The 22,949-nt window shown below is 35.9% G+C and overlaps 1 protein-coding gene across 1 annotated transcript in view; it reads right to left on the bottom strand.

The window, feature by feature from the left end:
* The window catches only part of LOC135144054 (protein outspread), a 59,198-nt gene that overhangs the window by 22,185 nt on the left and 14,064 nt on the right, over positions 1-22,949 (bottom strand). The window lies entirely within an intron of this gene.

A 22,949-nucleotide genomic window follows, 5' to 3' on the forward strand; every position in this document is an offset into this window, starting at 1 on the left:
GAAGTAGGGAGATTGAAAAATGGGAAAATCAAAATTCAAAAATCATGAAATCCAAAAACCGAAGTCAAAAATCGAAAATTTCAAAAATGTAAAAACTGAAAATCGAAAAGTCGAGAAATGGGAAAGTCAAAAAATTGATTCATCCAGAAATTTAGAAATCGAAAAATTGAAAAATGCCAAAATTGAAAAATCGGAAGTTGAAAAATCGAGAAAGAGAAAAATCAATCCAAACATCAAAAGATCGAAAAATTGAAAAATCCAGAAGTTGAAAGGTTCCCAAAAATAAAAAAAGTGGAAAATTTTAAAAACCGAAAAGCCGAGATATCAAGAATTCGGAACATCAGTAAATCATCAAATCTAAAAATTGTAAAACCAAAAAAGTGAAAAAGCAAATTTTTAAAAATTTCAAAAATCGAAAAATATATTAAGAAGAAAAAATTGAAAAATCGAAATACTGAAAAATGCGAAAACTGAAATATCGAAAAATTAAACATTAAAAAATATTAAAAAGGAAAAATTGAAAAATCGAAATACTGAAAAATGCGAAAACTGAAATATCGAAAATCTGAACAATAGAAGAAAAACTGTAGAATCGAAAAATTGAAAAATCCCAAAACTGAAACACTAAAAAATCGAAACATTTAGAAGTCGAGAGATTGAGAAATGGAAAAATCAAAATTGAAAAATCGAGAAATCGAAAAACCGAAGTCAAAAAAACGAACATTTCAAATATGGAAAAACTGAAAAATCAAAAAGCCGAAAAATCCAAAAATTGAAGAACTGAAAAACTGAAAAATCGAAAAGTTGCGAATTGGGAAAATCAAAAAATTGATTCATGTAGAAATTGAGAACTCGACAAATTGAAAATCGAGAAATTAAAAATCAAAAAATTGAAGAATAAAAAAAATTGAAAAATTCCAAAATTGAAATACCGGAAGTTGAAAAATCGAGAAATCTACAAATTTGACAAAATTGAAAAATCCAGAAGTTGAAAGGTTCTCAAACTCGAGAAATCTAAAAATCAAAAAATTGTAAACCAAAAATTAAAAAAATCAAAAAATATAATACATATTTAAAAAATTGAAAAATCAAAATATGTACATTATGGAAAAATTGAAAAATCGAAAAATTGAAAAATCACAAAACCGAAACATTGGAAAATCAAAAAATCAAAAACCTGAAAAACTGAAAAATCGAAACATTGAGGAATAGAAATAGGTCAAAATCGAAAACTCGAATAATTAAAAACTGAAACATCGAAAAATCAAAAACCTGAAATACTGAAAAATTGAAACATTGAAAAGTCGAGATTTGAGAAATTCAAAAATTAACATTGAAAAATGTAGAAATCGAAAAACCGAAGTTGAAAAATTGAAAATCGAGAAAATAAAAATCGAAAAATTCAAGAATAAAAAAACCGAAAAATTCCAAAATTGAAACATCGTAGTTTGAAAGATCTAGAAATCGAAGAATTATTACATCCACAAATTTGACATTTTTTTTCCAAAAATCTCGATGTCAATTCAACACGGATTCATAATCCACAAATTCAAGACTAATTACTTTTGAACATTTAAATAACATTTATTCGACAAAATTGTAAGATGACATCATCAATTCCCGTGGAGGCGTGAACGGATAAATCTTGATCAACGATTAACATGCGTCCAACAACCTTAAAACGTTTGCAGGATTTCAAAGCACTCGATGTTAAACGATTTTGATTTTTTCCAAAAGTACGAGTGTCCAAGGTAGCTATTTTTTCGTACTCTAGGGATCATGAAACGTCGAGAAACTCCACCAAACTCCAAAAAATTGCAGTTTCTCAAAATTTCGAAAAATTCGCCAAAAACCGTTAACCCTGAATACTCGAACTCCATCCACACGCTAAAACAAGAACACTTTACTTTCATCGGAATGGACATGACTTGGATAAACTTAGCAAACAGATAAAAGTAAAGTAATGGCATAAATGAACCATGAAAAGTAGTTTCACGTCGATAAGATGTACACTATTACAGACGACACACTTTCAATTATTTTAATTAGAAATTCGATCCATTACATTACTGAACGATCACCAATTTCCCAGCGGGAGCTACACACAACCATTTCCGACCAAAATTCGTCAAATTTCACATCTGAATTCCTCTCGTCGCCGATTTCCACGAACAGGCGCCATTTTGCTCACAGACACCATCATCGTTAAATATGGAACTGACACAACGCTTTTTCACCCACTGTTTTATTCATAAACCCGTATAAACACAACCATATTTAAAAAAAAAGTAGAACACCTGCACTGATTTATCCTCGCCGTGGTGATTTCGCGTCATGCATAAAAACACCATCAACGAAAATGAGATTTTTGGGGCACGACGACGCGTCGCAGGTGACCAACGCCTCCGGGAGACCTCGGCGTTGTTTCCGCGCTTCGCGCGTCGCATTAGATCGCCTCTTTTTCGTACCTCCGTGACACGGAACCCCGGGACCTACTTTTCCACCGGCTCCAATTAACCGTTTCATAATAATTTATGCATTGATGGCGATCGATGCAAGCGAATGCCCGCCGAATCTCGGCCCCATATTGAGACCGACGACAATGCGACATTGTCGCGCCATTATTTCATATCTGCTCTTTATGGCACGGCATTTCTAACGGTACGCCGTATTCCGTACGTGACTCGACGAAAGGACGTCAAAAATTCGGGCCCCTAACTGTACCCGAGGCCCCATTCCGCAGACCCTACGCTTAATACTTTCGTCGGGACAGCCGCGGTCCTTCGAGAACAACGACCGGGAAACTTATACACATATAGAAGACATGCTTCAAGCGGCGTCCGTATACGGACGCCGTTTTACTGAAGAATTTCAGTTGAACGGAGCGAGGAAAAACCTCTGCGAGTTCAAGGCCTCGGCCGATTTTAATTCCGAACACGGCGATTGGGCGAAATCAAAAGTTGACACAGGCCCGATCGGAATTTTAAGCAGGATCGGACCGCGCGCAAAAATCACGTCGATCGGACGGATTCGGCATGTAAAGTCCCGCGTCGTGCCTCTACATTCTTTCGTTTTTTTCGTTTTCTGTCGGTAAGAGATAATGCGGGTATGTTTAACGAGAGATAAGAGGATTTAAAGTTGAACGGTACGTGGAGTTTTATAAACATTTCCGAGCATGAGTGGGCTAGGAAAATAAACAATGTCAACGTTTACTCCGGATAAAACAGGCAACTACATAAAACATACACGTCGTACGAGTTCTTGCTGGATGTTAAGCGAGGTGTGGAGATTTGTAACGGAAGACGTGTCGAAAACAACGAAATTACAAAATGAGTACATGCTTGTGGGCTGGCTCGAGCGGTATCGACCGGTTTCGTCGTCGAGAGAATTTTCTCGTTGGGGCGCGATTGCGAACGTTTGAATTATGAGCTGAGTTTTTTTACGAGAAATGCATACCAATAGTTCGGCGTGCAATAAATTCGACTTTAATAAGCAATAAATCAAACTTAAAATATGTGGGTTATTTTCGTGCACAATGCTTACTTTAAAATTTTTATCACTTCGAAAACATAGATTAGGAAGCAATAAATAAAATTTTACAAATTATGCAGATAATTGCGGTTGGATGGTTCGTTTCAAAACGATAACCAACTAGGTGTCAAAATGCGTAGTTGAGATGTCACAATTCGACGACTTTAAAATAGTTTCACTTTTATACCTGTTTTACTTATCGTTTAACAACTAAACAATGCGAACAATCGAACGTGGAGCAAACACTGTTACATTGTATCACGAAATTTTCTCATAACCCATTTTACTTATCGACACCTTAAAAATGTTGTTATCGTTTCCAAACAGAGCGACTCTCACACTTTGGACAAATAATTTTCTTACTCTTCTTAAAAATCGTGTTACAATAATTACAGACCAAAAAGTTGCGTTATTCACTCCCATTATTTGCGAAATCCATGCCAAAAACCCAAAAAAATTACGTATTTTGGTGAATAATCTCCTTGGCAACTTAAGCCTTACATGCTGCCAACAACAAACTAATGTGCTCTTTCACCCATAAATGCCACTTTTGAAATTAAATTCCGCCGCGACCTTGGCGCGTCTTGGCTTCCGACGCACAGATGGCGTCGCGAACGTCGAGTGTTCGCAAAATTTCGGTGTCTCGTTCTGCGACTAGATAAGCTTTGGAGAAGATGTCGTTCAGAGAACCACTTTGATCTGTTCGCGATTATTGCGATTACCTCTAATGAATGATGAGTAAACAAGTTACCTCACTGCGAACAATACTACGATTGCAAAAAATCCGATTGGTGCACGCTAATCTCAAAACACGAATCGATTTCGCAGTAATTCAAATTTTCGAGAGTTTCGCACTTCGCAACAGATAATAATCGGTGTGATGTGAATCTCTTGACTCATGTAGATTTACTAATAAAAGCGGTTTTTGGAAGTAGTGTCACGAGAAGGTTTATTCGATGATTGAATACCAAAATTTATTCATTTTCGCATTTTGAATAGGTTTTTTTGGTAGAATTTGAAACAATTTTGGAGATTTCTGGTGTCTTATTTTTTTTTTAATTTTGAACAAACTGAATTAAAGCTTGGAACAATTGTGAGAGCTCCAGAAGGTTTTTTTTGTGGAGTTTAATTCTATCTACCTTGGGTCCCTGAGGTTTCTTTTCCTCGTTTGGTACAATTTGAAACGTCTTGAGGAACTCAGATTTTTTTGTGGGAGTTTCAAACAATCTTGTGGAACTCTTTTTGGAGACTCTTGAAGCTTTTGTCTTTTTTGGTAGAGTTTCAAATAATCTTAAGAACAATTGGTGATTTGTTTTTAATGACTTTAAACAATTTTCGGGCCCCTGATGGTTTTTTTGGGAGAATTAGATACAATCGATGTCTGTTGTCTTATTACTTCCCGAGCGGAAGCTAAGGAAGTATAGTAACCGATTGTTGTCAAATTTTGTATGTATCTTAGAAATATCATGTAGATTAATCTTTGTTTTTTTTTAATATATAGAATTTTCTTTCAACAACAGGATAGTTAAACATGTTTTCAGTTTATTGTTGGAAAAAGAAGACTTCCTATATTAAGAATAAATGGATAAAATATAAGCCCCGCCCACCCACCCCTTCTCGATTGTGATAAACATTTTATTCATCGTGAGCTGAAGGGGCGGAGTTTAGTTGCAAAATCCTCATTTCTCCACAAGAAATTACCACATGAAATATGTTTTTAAAAGGCTAGAATTTTTTTAGAGAAATATTGATGTAAAAACATGTTCCATATATAAATTTTTTGTAGAGAAATGAGGATTTTGCAGTTAAACTACGCCCTTCAGCTCACTATGAATAACACATTCATCACAATTGAGAAGGGGTGGGTGGGCGGGGCTCATATTTGGTCCAGTTTCTTGTTGGGAAAAGAAGACTTCGTACACTACGAAAAATGGATGAAATATAAGCCCCGCCCACCCGCCCGGTCTCGATTGTGATGAATATTTTATTCATCGTGAGCTGAAGGACGGAGTTTAGTTGCAAAATTCTCATTTCCCTTCAAGAAATTACCATATGAAATATGTTTGTAAAAGGGTATAATTTTGTAGAGAAACATTGATGTAAAAACATATTCCATATGATAATTTTTAGTAGAGAAATGAGGATTTTGCAGTTAAACTACGCCCTTTAGCACACTATTGAATAAAACATTCATCACAATTGAGAAGGGGTGGGTGGGCGGGGCATATATTTGGTTCAGTTTCTTATTGAGAAAAGAAGACTCCGTACATTAAGCAAAAATGGATTAAATATATGCCCCGCCCACCCACCCTTTCTCGATTGTGATGAATATTTTATTCATTGTGAGCTGAAGCACGGAGTTTAGTTGCAAAATCCTCATTTCTCCACAAGAAATTACCATACGAGATATGTTTTTAAAAGGGTAGAATTTTTTAGAGAAATATTGATGTAAAAACATGTTCCATACGATGATTTTTTGTAGAGAAATGAGGATTTTGCAGTTAAACTACGCCCTTCGGCTCACTATGAATAAAACATTCATCACAATTGAGAAGGGGTGGGTGGGCGGGGCTTATATTTGGTTCAGTTTCTTATTGAGAAAAGAATACATTAAGCAAAAATGGATTAAATATATGCCCCGCCCACCCACCCTTTCTCGATTGTGATGAATATTTTATTCATTGTGAGCTGAAGGGCGGAGTTTAGTTACAAAATCCTCATTTCTCCACAAGAAATTGCCATATGAAATATGTTTTTAAAAGGGTAAAATTTTTTAGAGAAATATTGATGTAAAAACATATTCCATATGATAATTTTTTGTAGAGAAATGAGGATTTTGCAGTTAAACTCCGCCCTTCAGCTCACTATGAATAAAACATTCATGACAATTGAGAAGGGGTGGGTGGGCGGGGCATATATTTGGTTCAGTTTCTTATTGAGAAAAGAAGACGTACGTTAAGCAAAAATGGATTAAATATATGCCTCGCCCACCCACCCTTCCTCGATTGTGATGAATTTTTTATTCATTGTGAGCTGAAGGGCGGAGTTTAGTTGCAAAATCCTTATTTCTCTACAAGAAATTGCCATATAAAATATGTTTTTAAAAGAGTAGAATTTTTTAGAGAAATATTGATATAAAAACATATTCCATATGATAATTTTTTGTAGAGAAATGAGGATTTTGCACTTAAACTACGCCCTTCAGCTCACTATGAATAAAACATTCATCACAATTGAGAAGGGGTGGGTGGGCGGGGTTTATATTTGGTCCAGTTTCTTGTTGGGAAAAGAAGACTCCGTACACTACGAAAAATTGATGAAATATAAGCCCCGCCCACCCACCCGGTCTCGATTGTGATGAATATTTAATTTATCGTGAGCTGAAGGGCGGAGTTTATTTGCAAAATCCTCATTTCTCTACAAGAAATTGCCATATGAAATATGTTTAATTTTTTAGAGAAATATTGATGTAAAAACATATTCCATATGAAAATTTTTTGTGGAGAAATGAGGATTTTGCAGTTAAACTACGTCCTTCAGCTCACTATGAATACAACATTCATCACAATTGAGAAGGGGTGGGTGGGCGGGGCTTATATTTGGTCCAGTTGCTTGTTGGGAAAAGAAGACTCCGTACACTACGAAAAATGGATGAAATATAAGCCCCGCCCACCCACCCGGTCTCGATTGTGATGAATATTTAATTTATCGTGAGCTGAAGCGCGGAGTTTAGTTGCAAAATCCTCATTTCGCTACAAGAAATTGCCATATGATATATATTTAATTTTTTAGAGAAATATTGATGTAAAAACATATTCCATACGATAATTTTTTGTGGAGAAATAAGGATTTTGCAGTTAAACTACGCCCTTCAGCTCACTATGAACGCAACATTCATCACAATTGAGAAGGGGTGGGTGGGCGGGGCTTATATTTGGTCCAGTTTCTTGTTGGGAAAAGAAGACTCCGTACACTACGAAAAATGGATGAAATATAAGCCCCGCCCACCCACCCGGTCTCGATTGTGATGAATATTTTATTCATCGTGAGCTGAAGGGCGAAGTTTAGCTGCAAAATACTCATTTCTCCACAAGAAATAATATGTTACAATTAAACTCCGCCCCTCGTCTGATTAGGAATGAAAAACTGATCACAACTGATAACGGGGCGGGTGGGGCTTAATATTTGGTTTTTTTCTTTATATACATAGTTTTTTTCGAAAAACTCAAAAATCTAAAAAATGAAAAATTAAAATTTGAAAACTGGTGAAATTTCAAATCGAATAATTTAAAATCTAAAAATTGAAACGTCCAAAAGTTGGAAAATCGGAAAACTGGAAAATTTAAAAATTAAAACTCGAAGAGATAACGTAAAATTAAAAAAAAGACAAAAAATTGAAAAATTGCAAATTGAAAAACCGACCAAACGGAAAATTACAAAAAAGTGAAATTGAAAAAACATAAAATCGGAACACTGAAAAATTGTAAAAATAAAGAAAATAAAAACTGAAACGAAAAAACTCGAAAAAATTAAGGAACAAAAAAAAACGAAAAAAAAATTGAAGAAAAAATTCAAGTCAAATAACCTGCAGGAACATTATTTACGTCACTGGTTTTTGCTTTATAGAGGTTATCAGAAAACAAAAATTGCAAAAAAAGTGATAATTTTCATTTTAATAACTTATTTTTTTTTTTTAGAATTTTGAACAAGCTGGGCCCCTGAATTTTTGTTTTTGGTAGAATCTGAAACAATTTTGGAAGTCCCCCGTGCTTTTTTTAAGAACTCTTGGAGGATTTCTGGTGTATAGTTTTTAAAGAATTTTTAACAAGCTTGGGGCCCCTGATTTTTTTTTTAGAAATTGAAAAAATTTTTAGAGTCCTTGAAAGTTTTTTTTTGTAGAGTTTGATTCAACCTTGGGGTCACTGAATTTTCTTTTCTTCTTTTCGTAGAATTTCAAACAATTTTGAGGGCCTCAGATTTTCTTTGTGGAGTTTCAAACAATCTTGTGGAACACTTCTTGGGGACCCTGATGATTTTTTTTTGAAAAATTAGAAACAATGTAGATTCCTGGTGTCTCATTTTTGAAATAATTTTGAACAAGCTGGGCCCCTGAAGTTTGGTTTTTTGGTAGAATTTGAAACACCTAGGGGGCTCCAAAAGTTTTTTTTATTTTTGGAAGGATTTCAAATAATTTTTTGGGCTGTCTTGCTTTTTTTTTTGTTTTTGAAAAATTAGAAACAATCTTGGGGATCTCTGGTGTTACTTTCTAAAGAATTTGAAACAACTTTCAAAGCCCTTGAAGGTTTTTTTTGTCGTCTGATTCAACCTTGAGGGTCCCAAGGTTTCTTTTTCTCTTTTGATAGAGTTTGAAACATCTTGAGGGACTCAGATTGTTTTTTTTTTATGGAGTTTCATACAATCTTGTGAAACTCTTCTTGAGGACCCCTAACATGTTTTTTCTTAAATTTTGGAACAACCTTAGAGACTCCTGAAGTTTTTTTCTTTTTTGGTAGAGTTTGAAATAATCTTGAGAACCCTTGGTGTTTTGTTTTCAGAATAATTTGAAACAAGTTTGGGGCCTTTGATGTTTTTTTTTTTGGAAGAATTAGGAACAATCTAGAAATATATGTTGTCTTATTTTTGAAAAAACCCGGATCCCTGAATTTTTATTTTTTGGTAGAATTTGAAATAATCTTGAGGGCTTTAGTTTTTTTTTTTTAGTGGAGTTTCAAAAAATCTTGTGGAACTTTTCTTGGGGATCCTTGATGTTTTTTTTTAAGAATCTGAAACAACCTTGGAGACCCTTGAAGTTATTTTTCTTTTTTGATACTGAAATAATTTTGAAAACCCTAGATGTTCTGTTTTGGGAAAGATTTGGAGCAATGTTGGGACCCCCGTTTTTTTCTTTTGGAGACTTAGAAACAATCTAGAGATTTCTAGTCTTATTTTTGAAATAATTTAGAACCACCTGGAAGTTTTGATTCGTAGAGTTTGAAACAACCTTGAGGGCCCCATTTTTTTGGTGCTTTTTTGTTTTTTGAAGAAATAGAAACAATCTGGGGAATCCCTGGTATGTTACTTTTTTAACAAACTTAGGGGACACCAAAGATTTTTTTTTGGTAGAGTTTGAAACAATTTTGGCCACCTCTGAAGGTATTTTCTTTGTAGAGTTTGACGCAATCTTGAAGTCCCAGAAGGTTTTTGTTTTGTAGAGTTCGATTCAACCTTGGGAGCCCTTGAAGTTTTTTTTGGTTTAAATCTTGGGAGCTCTCTTGGAGACCCTTGGTGTTTTGTTTTTGAAAGAATTTGAACGAATCTTAGACCCCTTATTTTTTTTAATTTTAAACGATCTTGGAGAGCCCTGAAGCTTTTTTTTATAAGAATCTGAAAGCACGTTGGGATCCAGGGTCTTCTATTTGAGAGAGAATTGAGAACAATTTTGGTGCCACTGAAATGAAGTTATTTATTTTTTAAATAATTCGAAAGAAACTTTGAGCCCTTTTTACTTCCCGAGCGTAAGCAAAGGAAGTATTGTAATCGAGTCCGTCGGCCGACTCTCTACTTTTACGTTTTCTCGATCTTTCATGACCCCTAGAAGACGAAGAAATCGGTCTCCCATTTCCGTCTGTCTGTCCGTCTGTCCGTCTGTCCGTCTGTCCGTCCGTCTGTCCGTCTGTCCGTCTGTTGTCACGGATTTTTATTAGACAGATAATCTCCGAAAGTACTCGACCGATTGTTGTGAAATTTTGTACTTATATTAAGAATATCATGTAGATGGTAAAACGCTAACCAAAATTTGTCGAATCATCCCCACCACTAAAGCGATGACGTCACTTCAAAATTGTACATAGTAAATGGGTTTTCAATTGTATAAAATAACATAGTCCTACACATGTAGTTTACAACTCTGAATCGACTTTTCACCCGAAACGTCCAGATTTTTGGAAAAAAAATCAAAATTATAAAACAACATTTTGAAATTTAATTTTTAATCTGCTAACCAGAATGCTTTGAAATGTTGCAGATGTTTTAAGGCTATAAAGAGCATCATAAATCTTTAGTCAAAAAATATTTGCTTATCCCCTCCAAAAACTTGATGACGTCAGCTCAAAAGTTTGTGGAATAAATCATATCTAAAATGTACAAAATATGATGAGTCTGTACTTGTGAACTATCACTCCATTAATATTTTTTGGATTTGCATATACAGGGTAACTCAAAAAAATTAATGAATGCGTAAATATATTTTATTGATTTAATCAGGAACTACAAAACCGAATGCTCTGAAATCTTGCAGATGTTTTAAGGTCATAAAGAGCATAATAAATGTTTAGTCAAAATATATTTGCTTATCCCCTCCAAAAACTTGATGACGTCAGCTCGAAAGTTTGCCGAATAAATCATATCTAAAATGTACAAAATATGATGAGCCTGTACTTGTCATTTATCACTCCATTCATATTTTTTGGATTTGCATATACAGAGTGACTCAAAAAAATTAGTGAATGCGTAAATTTATTTTATTGATTTAATCAGGAACTACAAAACCGAATGCTTTGAAATCTTGCAGATGTTTTAAGGTTATAAAGAGCATAATAAATTTTTAGTCAAAATATATTTGGTTATCTTCTACAAAAAACTGATGACGTCAGCTCAAAAGTTTTCCGAATAAATCGTATCTAAAATGTACAAAATATGATGAGTCTGTACTTGTGATTTATCATTCCATTCATATTTTTGGATTTGCATATGCAGGGTGACTCAAAAAAATTAATGAAGGCGTGAATTTATTTTATCGATTTAATCAGGAATTACAAAACCGAATGCTTTGAAATCTTGGGAATATTTTAAAGTTATTATAAGCATGGTAAACTTTTGTTCAAAATGTATTTGTTCATCCCTCCTAAAAAAATTGATGACGTCACCCTTAAATTTTGCTGAATAAATCCTATCTAAAATGCAAAAAATATGATGAGTTTGTACTTGTGATTTATCATTCCATTCATATTTTTTAGATTTTCTTAAGTGGTGGTTCAAAAAAATTAATGAAGTCAATTTATTTTATTGATTAAATTAAACGCAACACTTATTATTAGTATTACACCCCAACCAACCCAATTTGGTAGACACAAAATTTGTTAAAGGAAAAACTCGGTTGAAACATAAGGGTAGCACGCTTATTTACATCGACTTTAACATTACAGACCTGCATTTGTTTTATGCGCTCACTTGGTTCCGCGAATGTGAAATAGACATGTTTATAATCAACCAATTGTGAATTTCACCGTCAAGAATTAAAATAAAACCCAATGTTTTATATAATAAGCGGAAGTCGAAGCAATAAAACCGATGGTCGTTTTGTTTACAGTTTCTCTGTTTGACTCTCACGTATGCTGTTACGCCTGTCATCTTAAATTAAGAATGTTCATACATACACGATTTTCAGTTGCCTCTGATACGTATACGTGAGTAAATTGTTTCGTTATTTTATTGATTATTACAAATCAATATTCAAAACGACCCAATTCATTTTCCCGAAAATTTGAGAATATAATAATTTTATTCTTAGTATTACACTACATCTATCCCAACTGATATACGTGTCCTTGCAAAAATGTTGATGACGTCATCGCAATTTTTTTTAAATTCCCACTACAAAAATGTAATGAGAAAAAAAACACAATAGGCATGCAGTCGTCAAGTTTCCGACAGCGAGGGAAGTACTGTCTAAACTCTTTAGACCAATTTTTTTGTTTGAATATGAAGAACCTCGGTGGCCAACTTTTAACACCCATCTAGCACAATTTCATACCAATTAATCCAGTAGTTTGACCCGATTACAACACTCCTAAACCTCACCACGTCAAAAAATCTCTTATATGACTCGCAGCATCCCATCGCAGTTTCTCCATTTTTCGCAACACGACCGTCTTACTACCATCTCCGCGCCTGGTCCTTTGAATGCGTATGTTTCTACTAACCGGTTCCGCACCTCGTTTGAAGTAGTACAGCCTTTTATTTGCGCAATTCCGCCGGACATATCGCCGAGATAACGTCCGACCCGACTTTTCCATCTTCGGCCTCCCGTTCCGCGACATCTGTCCCAGCCTCCGATTCCGCAACTTCCCCGACCCAGACCACGCGAATTTTCCCACCATCCATCGCAAGAATAAAAAAAAAATTCCCCTTACGTTTCGCAAGTGCGCCTCATCATCAATCATCGGTAACACGCTCGTCCGAAGAAGCTCCCTCGAGGGGGCGCTCTTGCGCAACACCATCTTGCACAACGTCTACTTCGCACGGGTCCATTACACCTACCGTGGCCAATTAATTAATGGGAACGTTGCGCATTGTTCCCGTGATCCAGTTTTCTTCGTCGCCACGTAACGACGGACGCGAACGAACACAACAATACGGCAAAAAATCCGTCCGGATGTTGGCAATCAGGGTCGGATTATAAAATTTGTGGCGGTTCGGCGGTCGCGGGAGACAGGTGATGCAGTTGAGCAAGAGCACGATGGCATTCGTGTGACCCCGACTGTACCTATAGCATGCGTTACGTAACGGAGAGATGCTCCGAGGACTATTATCATTTTTGTGCGGACGAAGAGGAAGGAGTTCGCCATCGCGGGCCGCGTTTAAATTAACATAGCAGGCATAGTTCGGGCGTAATTAGATTGAAAGAGGGACGGGACGCGGACCAGCGGAAGAGATTAGAGGAATTTTTTCGCCGCTCGATGGTGTCGGAGATGGTATTTGGCGAAATCGCAGAAATGCGAGATTCTTGGGATTGCTGCTGATCGGGTTAGAGATAGAGATTTTTTTTTTTTTCACGAGATTATTAACACCTCGAATGTAACATGAAATATGGGACCGATTCTAAAATTAATGGAACGAGATGGTGGGATCTACGTCTGGAAAATCGCACCAACATAAACAGACATCTGTCGTTTCCGTGAAACCGGGGCTGGATTTGATAATGGTAGCGATGATCGATTAGATTAACGTTCAAACATCCGGTAAACCCGTCTTTTCACAAACAATTTTTATTTGCCATTACTTAAGCTATTATGCTATTTCTAGAAATAAAACCACTACTTTCCTTGGAGATTTCTTAGCGAACGAATCGAACTGCATCCTGATATTTCTAAAACAAAAACCAATATTCGTCTGGATACTTTTTTGGCCAACGCACTATTAAAAGTCAGCATACTTCTCAACATTTTTTTAACTGAGCGAATTTAACTTTAAAAATGAAACACTACTATAATACAGCCTGTTATTGAAAGGTACGTACAAAATAAAATCGGCAATTGGTCTCGAAGTATGGGTGCTAAAAGTTAAAAAAAGTTTAGGTAAAAGTGTTCTCCCTTTAGAGATAAAAATTGTTAAAATTTATGTCCAAATTCGTTGTACGCCTCTGATAAAAAGATCATCTTTCGTTTCTATAGCAACATTTATTCTTGACAAAAGTTTTATTGTTACAGTTGCTAGGATTTACTAAAATTAATTAATTTTACCTATTTATCCTTCAGTAGCGTCTAAAAAGATTGGATAAGGGTTAATTTTCCCCTTAAAATTTTGATAAGACAAAATAAGTTTTTCCGACTTCTTAGACTTCGCGAAGAATTGTCCATTTTGTTGTACGTACCTTTCAATAACACCCTGTATATTCACTGTGTTTCACTTTTCACAGAATAAAACGAGCTGTGTTACACTACTTCTACAGACGAAACTTCTTGAGATTGGAGGTGTTTTATACTACTTCTAAAAACGAAGCACTATTTTATCCCCGAGATGCTTTCAATGAACCCAGCAATTGTATTATACTACTTCTAAAACCGTAATGCAGTTTTCCAAGAGGTTTTTACTACGCTACTTCTAAAAACGAAGCGCAGCAGATCTCCACTATTTTTTTTTCAGCGAGCCAAGATATCAATTTTTCTTTCATCTAATAGTTAAACTGTCTGCCCTGGAGATTTTTTTTCAAACGAGAGAAATGGAGATGTTATATGGTGCTTCTAAAAACGAAACACTGTTCGATCTCCTGTATTATACTGCTTCTAAAAGCGAAACACAATCTTCCCTCAATATTTTGACTCTTCTACTTCTAAAAACGAAGCATGACAAAGTCCCGAGGTTCTTTCTTTCCTCTAAAAGTCAAACTGTCTAATCTCCCAATTGGAGCCTCATTATACTGCTTCTAAAAGCGTAACACAGTCTTTCTTAGAGGTTTTTACTATGCTACTTCTAAAAACGACCTCTTTCAGCGTGTCAAAGACGCTATTTTCCTTACTTCTAAGTGAAATTGTTCTCGTTTTTTTTCTTATTTAACGGGCTAAACGAAGCCGTATTATACTACTTCTAAAAACGAAGCACAGCAAATCCCCACGATTTTTTCAGCTAGCTAAGATATCTACTTTTCTTTCATCTAAAAGTTAAACTGTCTGCCCTGGAGATTTTTTTTCAAACGGGAGAAATGGAGGTGTTATATGGTGCCTCTAAAAACGAAACACTGTTCGATCTCCTGTATTATGCTACTTCTAAAAGCGAAACACAATCTTTCCTCAATATTTTGACTCTTCTACTTCTAAAAACGAAGCATAACAAAGTCCCGAGGTTCTTTTCTTCCTCTAAAAGTCAAACTGTCTATCCTCCAAATTGGAGCTTCATTATACTGCTTCTAAAAGCATAACACAGTCTTTCTTAGAGGTTTTTACTACGCTACTTCTAAAAACGAACTCTTTCAGCGTGTCAAAGACGCTATTTTTCTTACTTCTAAGTGAAATTGTTCTCGTTTTTTTCTTATTTAACGGGCTAAACGAAGCCGTATTATACTACTTCTAAAAACGAAGCACAGCAAATCCCCACGATTTTTTCAGCTAACTAAGATATCTATTTTTCTTTCAACTAAAAGTTAAACTGTCTGCCCTGGAGATTTTTTTCAAACGAGAGAAATGGAGGTGTTATATGGTGCTTCTAAAAACGAAACACTGTTCGATCTGCTGAATTATACTACTTCTAAAAGCGAAACACAATCTTTCCTTAATATTTTGACTTTTCTACTTCTAAAGACGAAGCATAACAAAGTCCCGAGGTTCTTTCTTTCCTCTAAAAGTCAAACTGTGTAATCTCCCAATTGGAGCCTCATTATACTGCTTCTAAAAGCGTAACACAGTCTTTCTTAGAGGTTTTTACTATGCTACTTCTCAAAACGACCTCTTTCAGCGTGTCAAAGACGCTATTTTTCTTACTTCTAAGTGAAATTGTTCTCGTTTTTTTCTTATTTAACGGGCTAAACGAAGCCGTATTATACTACTTCTAAAAACGAAGCACAGCAAATCCCCACGATTTTTTCAGCTAACTAAGATATCTATTTTTCTTTCATCTAAAAGTTAAATTGTCTGCCCTGGAGATTTTTTTTCAAACGAGAGAAATGGAGGTGTTTTATGGTGCTTCTAAAAACGAAACACTGTTCGATCTGCTGAATTATACTACTTCTAAAAGCGAAACACAATCTTCCCTCAATATTTTGACTCTTCTACTTCTAAAAACGAAGCATAACAAAGTCCCGAGGTTCTTCATTTCCTCTAAAAGTCAAACTGTCTAATCTCCAAATTGGAGCTTCATTATACTGCTTCTAAAAGCGTAACACAGTCTTTCTTAGAGGTTTTTACTATGCTACTTCTCAAAACGAACTCTTTCAGCGTATCCAAGACACTATTTTCCTTACTTCTAAGTGAAATTGTTCTCGTTTTTTTCTTATTTAACGGGCTAAACGAAGCCGTATTATACTACTTCTAAAAACGAAGCACAGCAAATCCCCACGATTTTTTCAGCTAACTAAGATATCTATTTTTCTTTCATCTAAAAGTTAAACTGTCTGCCCTGGAGATTTTTTTTCAAACGAGAGAAATGGAGGTGTTACATGGTGCTTCTAAAAACGAAACACTGTTCGATCTCCTGTATTATACTACTTCTAAAAGCGAAACACAATTTTTCCTCAATATTTTGACTCTTCTACTTCTAAAAACGAAGCATAACAAAGTCCCGAGGTTCCTTCTTTCCTCTAAAAGTCAAACTGTCTATTCTCCAAATTGGAGCTTCATTATACTGCTTCTAAAAGCATAACACAGTCTTTCTTAGATGTTTTTATTATGCTACTTCTAAAAACGAACTCTTTCAGCGTATCAAAGACACTATTTTCCTTACTTCTACGTGAAATTGTTCTCGTTTTTTTCTTATTTAACGGGCTAAACGAAGCCGTATTATACTACTTCTAAAAACCAAGCACAGCAAATCCCCACGATTTTTTTAGCTAACTAAGATATCTATTTTTCTTTCATCTAAAAGTTAAATTGTCTGCACTGGTGATTTTTTTTTAAACGAGAGAAATGGAGGTGTTACATGGTGCTTCTAAAAACGAAACACTGTTCGATCTCCTGTATTATACTACTTCTAAAAGCGAAACACAATCTATCCTCAATATTTTGACTCTTCTACTTCTAAAAACGAAGCATAACAAAGTCCAGAGGTTCTTTATTTCCTCTAAAAGTCAAACTGTCTATTCTCCAAATTGGAGCTTCATTATACTGCTTCTAAAAGCGTAACACAATCTTTCTTAGAGGTTTTTACTATGCTACTTCTAAAAACGAACTCTTTCAGCGTGTCAAAAACGCTATTTTCCTTACTTCTAAGTGAAATTGTTCTGTTTTTTTTCTTATTTAACGGGCTAAACGAAGCCGTATTATACTACTTCTAAAAACGAAGCACAACAAATCCCCACGATTTTTTCAGTTAACTAAGATATCTATTTTTCTTTCATCTAAAAGTTAAACTGTCTGCCCTGGAGATTTTTTTTTTCAAACGAGAGAAATGGAGGTGTTATATGGTGCTTCTAAAAACGAAACACTGTTCGATATCCTGTATTATACTACTTCTAAAAGCGAAACACAATCTTTCCTCAATATTTTGACTCTTCTACTTCTAAAAACGAAGCATAACAAAGTCCCGAGGTTCTTTCTTTCCTCTAAAAGTCAAACTGTCTATTCTCCAAATTGGAGCTTCATTATACTGCTTCTAAAAGCGTAACGCAGTCTTTCTTAGAGGTTTTTACTATGCTGCTTCTAAAAACGAACTCTTTCAGCGTGTCAAAGACGCTATTTTTCTTACTTCTAAGTGAAATTGTTCTCGTTTTTTTCTTATTTAACGGGCTAAACGAAGCCGTATTATACTACTTCTAAAAACGAAGCACAGCAAATCCGCACGATTTTTTCAGCTAAGATATTTATTTTTCTTTCATCTAAAAGTTAAACTGTCTGCCCTGGAGATTTTTTTTCAAACGAGAGAAATGGAGGTGTTATATGGTGCTTCTAAAAACGAAACACTGTTCGATCTCCTGTATTATACTACTTCTAAAAGCGAAACACAATCTTTCCTTAATATTTTGACTCTTCTACTTCTAAAAACGAAGCATAACAAAGTCCCGAGGTTCTTTATTTCCTCTAAAAGTCAAAGTGTCTATTCTCCAAATTGGAGATTCATTATACTGCTTCTAAAAGCATAACACAGTCTTTCTTAGAGGTTTTTACTATGCTACTTCTAAAAACGAACTCTTTCAGCGTGTCAAAGACACTATTTTCCTTACTTCTAAGTGAAATTGTTCTCGTTTTTTTCTTATTTAACGGGCTAAACGAAGCCGTATTATACTACTTCTAAAAACGAAGCACAGCAAATCCGCACGATTTTTTCAGCTAGCTAAGATATCTATTTTTCTTTCATCTAAAAGTTAAACTGTCTGCCCTGGAGATTTTTTTTCAAACGAGAGAAATGGAGGTATTATATGGTGCTTCTAAAAACGAAACACTGTTCGATCTCCCGTATTATACTACTTCTAAAAGCGAAACACAATCTTTCCTCAATATTGTGACTCTGTTATTTCTAAAAACGAAACACAACAGGTCCCTGTGATTTTTTCAGCGCGCCAATGAAGCTATTTTCCTTACTTCTAAAAGTGAAACTCTCCTCGATTTTTTTCCACTCATTGGGCGAAATGAGGCCGTATTATACTACTTTTAAAACGAAGTACAGGAGGTCCCCATGACTTTCTTAGCGAACCAAGAGATCTGTTTTACTTTCTTCTAAAAATGAAACTCTTCTAGAGATTTCTATTTAATTTAACAAGCGAAATAAAGCTGTAGCAGGGTACTTCTAAAAACGAAACACCAATGGATCTCCTGTATTATATTACTTCTAAAAGCGAAACACAATCTTCCCTCAATATTGTGACTCTGCTACTTCCAAAAACGAAGCACAACAGGTCCCTGTCATTTTTTCACCGCGCCAAAGAAGCTATTTTCCTTACTTCTAAAAATGAAACTCTGTTCGATTTTTTTTCCATTCAGTGGGCGAAATGAGGCCGTATTATACTACTTTTAAAACGAAGCACAGGAAGTCCACATCATTTTCTCAGCGAACCAAGAAATCTGTTTTACTTTCTTCTAAAAATGAAACTCTTCTAGTGATTTATTTTTAATTTAACGAGCGAAATAGAGCTGTAGTAGGGTACTTCCAAAAACGAAACACTATTCGATCTCCCGTATTATACTACTTCTAAAAGGGAAACACAATCTTTCCTCAATATTGTGACGCTGCTACTTCTAAAAACGAAGCACAACTGGTCCCTGTCATTTTTTCAGCGCGCCAGTGAAGCTATTTTCCTTACTTCTAAAAGTGAAACTCTCCTCGATTTTTTTCCATTCAGTGGGCGAAATGAGGCCGTATTATACTACTTTTAAAACGAAGTACAGCAGGTCCCCAGGATTTTCTTAGCGAACCAAGAGATCTGTTTTACTTTCTTCTAAAAATGAAACTCTTCTAGTGATTCCTTTTTAATTTAACGAGCGAAATAGAGCTGTAGTAGGGTACTTCCAAAAACGAAACACTATTCGATCTCCCGTATTATACTACTTCTAAAAGCGAAACACAATATTTCCTCAATATTGTGACTCTGCTACTTCTAAAAACGAAACACAACAGGTCCCTGTGATTTTTTCAGCGCGCCAATGAAGCTATTTTCCTTATTTCTAAAAATGAAACTCTCCTCGATAGTTTTCCATTCAGTGGGCGAAATGAGGCCGTATTATACTACTTCTAAAAGGGAAACACAAACTTTCCTCAATATTGTGACTCTGCTACTTCTAAAAACGAATCACAACAGGTCCCTGTGATTTTTTCAGCGCACCCAAGAAGCCATTTTCCTTACTTCTAAAAATGAAACTCTCTTCGATTATTTTTCCATTCAGTGGGCGAAATGAGGCCGTATTATACTACTTTTAAAACGAAGTACAAGAGGTCCCCATGATTTTCTCAGCGAACCAAGAAATCTGTTTTACTTTCTTCTAAAAATGAAACTCTTCTAGTGATTTCTTTTTAATTTAACAAGCGAAATAGAGCTGTAGTAGGGTACTTCTAAAAACGAAACACTATTCGATCTCCCGTATTATACTACTTCTAAAAGCGAAACACAATCTTCCTCGATAATGTGACTCTGCTACTTCTAAAAATGAAACTCTCTTCGATTATTTTTCCATTCAATGGGCGAAATGAGGCCGTATTATACTACTTTTAAAACGAAGTACAAGAGGTCCCCATGATTTTCTCAGCGAACCAAGAAATCTGTTTTACTTTCTTCTAAAAATGAAACTCTTCTAGTGATTTCTTTTTAATTTAACAAACGAAATAGAGTTGTAATAGGGTACTTCTAAAAACGAAACACTATTCGATCTTCCGTATTATACTACTTCTAAAAGAGAAACACAATCTTCCTCAATATTGTGACTCTGCCACTTCTAAAAACGAAGCACAACAGGTTCCTGTGATTTTTTCAGCGCGCCAAAGAAGCCATTTTCCTTACTTCTAAAAATGAAACTCTCTTCGATTATTTTTCCACTCGTGGGCGAAATGAGGCCGTATTATACTACTTTTAAAACGAAGTACAAGAGGTCCCCATGATTTTCTCAGCAAAACAAAGAGATCTGCTTTACTTTCTTCTAAAAATGAAACTCTTCTAGACATTTCTTTTTAATTTAACAAGCGAAATAGAGCTGTAGTAGGGTACTTCTAAAAACGAAACACTATTCGCTCTCCTGTATTATACTACTTCTAAAAGCGAAACACAATCTTTCCTCAATATTGTGACTCTGCTACTTCTAAAAACGAAACACAACAGGTCCCTGTGATTTTTTCAGCACACCAATGAAGCCATTTTCCTTACTTCTAAAAATGAAACTCTCTTCGATTATTTTTCCATTCAGTGGGCGAAATGAGGCCGTATTATACTACTTTTAAAACGAAGTACAAGAGGTCTCCATGATTTTCTTAGCGAACCAAGAGATCTGTTATACTTTCTTCTAAAAATGAAACTCTTCTAGTGATTTCTTTTTAATTTAACAAGCGAAATAGAGCTGTAGTAGGGTACTTCTAAAAACGAAACACTATTCGATCTCCTGTATTATACTACTTCTAAAAGCTAAACACAATCTTCCTCAATTATGTGACTCTGCTACTTCTAAAAACGAAACACAAGAGGTCCCTGTGATTTTTTCAGAGCCCCAAAAAAGCTATTTTCCTTACTTCTAAAAATGAAACTCTCCTCGATAGTTTTTCATTCAGTGGACGAAATGAAGCCGTATTATAATACTTTTAAAACAAAGTACAGAAGTCTCCATGATTTTCTCCGCAAATCAAGAGTTGTTTTACTTTCTTCTAAAATGAAACTCTTCTAGAAATGTCTTTTTAATTTAACAAACGAAATAAAGCTATAGTAGAGTACTTCTAAAAATGAAACACTAATAGATCTGCGACATTTTGTTAGAGAACAAATGAGCTGTATTATAGTACTTCTAAAAACGAAACACCGTAGCTCCGCGCTTCTGAAAGTGAAACGGTCTGTCCTCGAGATCTTTTTTGTTCGGTGAACGAGGTAGGATTCGATGTTTGCGTTTCTTTGCGAAGACCAGGTGAGTATAATTTTGAGATGACGTCATCAAATTTTGCCTAGGAATAAACAAAATTTTCACTATTTACACAGACAAACAGACGGAAGCGGGCGACCGCCACAAGTTGTGCAAATCTGAAACCGGTCATTCGTCCAAACGACCCTATTACGCTCCGAGAGTAAAAAACACCTTTTCCGTCCACGCAAAGCAGTAAAAACACGACTTGAACTGTGCAAATCTGTGAATTCGTTGATTACTAAACGTGACATTTCCATTCTCCCCGTCGACCCAATGCCACAAAAAACCCGAATCCACCTGCCAATCAGAACCCACTTCAACCATCCATTATCTCCGCACAATCCAAGCAACCAACCCAAACGGAAACTTTATCGTTTTACACGACCGAAAACAATCGCACCGATGTTTACGATGTAATTTTATAGTTTTTATACGAACAAACAAAAAGTGACGTCTAGATTGTGTGTAGGTAATTGCCTACGAGTTTCAAGGTTAATTTTTTCCTCTTCGGTAATTACAGAATATTTGCGCGGGACGTAAACGGTCTTGTCATTATGTAAAGCGTTTAGCCAAAATCGGTGGAAAATTACCCGCGAGGGGGCCCCCGATCCGCTCGGTTGAAGATGAATTGGCAAACAAGAACAATAAAAACACATAGGAAATGAGTCAAACGATGACCATTAGGCGGCCGAGGTCCGGTCCGACGATGACCCGTGTATTCCGCCAAATCCGATAGAAGGTCGAATCCGATCCGATGGCTTTCCCGCGCGTCGGATTACGAAGGTAACCTTCGCGACTTTCAGGAATTCCGCACGTCACACTTCTCAAAAGCGTGAGATAATAGACGCTTTCGGTCCCGGCTACTCGCGACTCTTTCAAAAGCGAAAATTCATCGAAACGCGTTCGGATTCCGCGCTATCGCGACGAAATCCTCGGAACTCGCGACACCGGAGACGCCTCCGCCGGACCTTGACCTTGCGCGATCTCGAAATTCGGACCACGTCCGATCGAATGTGCGAAAAACGAGGAATAAACGACGCGCGAACAAAGAAAAATTCCCAAACGAGACAAGTGAGAGTTTTCGTGCATCGACCTTGCTTGCTCTCGCCGAAATTCATCGAGGACCGCCTAACGGTACTAATTACAGAGCTTATCGGAAAAAAATCGCTGGAATCATCGCAATAAATTCGCGTCCGGCGATAAACAAAACCCATTATTACGCGCGATAAATCATCGCGCACCGAGCTACCGACGTCCGAAAAAGGACACGCCGGCAATTAGAGTCCGGCCATCGCGAAAAATACACATCCTTTGTTGTCGGGCAGCGCTGATTGAAAAACGGCGAAAAAAACGCGCCTAATTAAATTTATTTCCCACGGCGTGGGCACAACTACAACGTCC

This window comes from Zophobas morio, unplaced genomic scaffold, assembly GCF_036711695.1.
Source record: "Zophobas morio isolate AGI-343-1 ecotype UQ-CSIRO unplaced genomic scaffold, CSIRO_AGI_Zmor_V1 ptg000081l, whole genome shotgun sequence".
Lineage (NCBI taxonomy): Eukaryota > Metazoa > Arthropoda > Insecta > Coleoptera > Tenebrionidae > Zophobas > Zophobas morio.